Raw genomic sequence first — 1,923 nt, 5'->3', positions numbered from 1 at the left:
TTAAGGTTCTTCCTCCCAGAGATCGTCACTATCTGGGACGTACATTAATTTGTACCTGCATTAGCGCACGCTTTTGTAGAGAGCATATCAAGACGTGAAGTGTTATGTTGGAGGTCGAGTGCGCTGCTTACCAAACTTTGAACGCGGTAACTTGTACTCGGCACCGACATGGACACTTCCAAACCCAAGGAATGAGTTGTGAGTTTTACTAAGAGAAACAGGTAATTGGCAGCGTTACCTATAATTCTTGATATGTGCGGGGAGTTCCTTAAGGTTCTTCCTCCCAGAGATCGTCACTATCTGGGACGTACATTAATTTGTACCTGCATTAGCGCACGCTTTTGTAGAGAGCATATCAAGACGTGAAGGGTTATGTTGGAGGTCGAGTGCGCTGCTTACCAAACTTTGAACGCGGTAACTTGTACTCGGCACCGACATGGACACTTCCAAACCCAAGGAATGAGTTGTGAGTTTTACTAAGAGAAACAGGTGATTGGCCGTTCTCACCTATAAGTCTTGATATGTGCGGGGAGTTCCTTAAGGTTCTTCCTCCCAGAGATCGTCACTATCTGGGACGTACATTAATTTGTACCTGCATAGCGCACGCTTTTGTAGAGAGCATATCAAGACGTGAAGGGTTATGTTGGAGGTTCGAGTGCGCTGCTTACCAAACTTTGAACGCGGTAACTTGTACTCGGCACCGACATGGACACTTCCAAACCCAAGGAATGAGTTGTGAGTTTTACTAAGAGAAACAGGTAATTGGCAGCGTTACCTATAATTCTTGATATGTGCGGGGAGTTCCTTAAGGTTCTTCCTCCCAGAGATCGTCACTATCTGGGACGTACATTAATTTGTACCTACATAGCGCACGCTTTTGTAGAGAGCATATCAAGACGTGAAGGTTATGTTGGAGGTCGAGTGCGCTGCTTACCAAACTTTGAACGCGGTAACTTGTACTCGGCACCGACATGGACACTTCCAAACCCAAGGAATGAGTTGTGAGTTTTACTAAGAGAAACAGGTAATTGGCAGCGTTACCTATAATTCTTGATATGTGCGGGGAGTTCCTTAAGGTTCTTCCTCCCAGAGATCGTCACTATCTGGGACGTACATTAATTTGTACCTACATTAGCGCACGCTTTTGTAGAGAGCATATCAAGACGTGAAGGGTTATGTTGGAGGTCGAGTGCGCTGCTTACCAAACTTTGAACGCGGTAACTTGTACTCGGCACCGACATGGACACTTCCAAACCCAAGGAATGAGTTGTGAGTTTTACTAAGAGAAACAGGTAATTGGCAGCGTTACCTATAATTCTTGATATGTGCGGGGAGTTCCTTAAGGTTCTTCCTCCCAGAGATCGTCACTATCTGGGACGTACATTAATTTGTACCTACATTAGCGCACGCTTTTGTAGAGAGCATATCAAGACGTGAAGGGTTATGTTGGAGGTCGAGTGCGCTGCTTACCAAACTTTGAACGCGGTAACTTGTACTCGGCACCGACATGGACACTTCCAACCCAAGGAATGAGTTGTGAGTTTTTCTACAAGAGAAACAGGTGATTGGCCGTTCTTACCTATAAGTCTTGATATGTGCGGGGAGTTCCTTAAGGTTCTTCCTCCCAGAGATCGTCACTATCTGGGACGTACATTAATTTGTACCTACATTGGCGCACGCTTTTGTAGAGAGCATATCAAGACGTGAAGGGTTATGTTGGAGGTTGAGTGCGCTGCTTACCAAACTTTGAACGCGGTAACTTGTACTCAGCACCGACATGGACACTTCCAAACCCAAGGAATGAGTTGTGAGTTTTACTAAGAGCAACAGGTAATTGGCAGCGTTACCTATAATTCTTGATATGTGCGGGGAGTTCCTTAAGGTTCTTCCTCCCAGAGATCGTCACTATCTGGGACGTACATT

Source organism: Anopheles merus, unplaced genomic scaffold (assembly GCF_017562075.2).
Source record: "Anopheles merus strain MAF unplaced genomic scaffold, AmerM5.1 LNR4000113, whole genome shotgun sequence".
Taxonomy (NCBI): Eukaryota; Metazoa; Arthropoda; class Insecta; order Diptera; family Culicidae; genus Anopheles; species Anopheles merus.
This window is presented reverse-complemented; position numbering follows the sequence as displayed.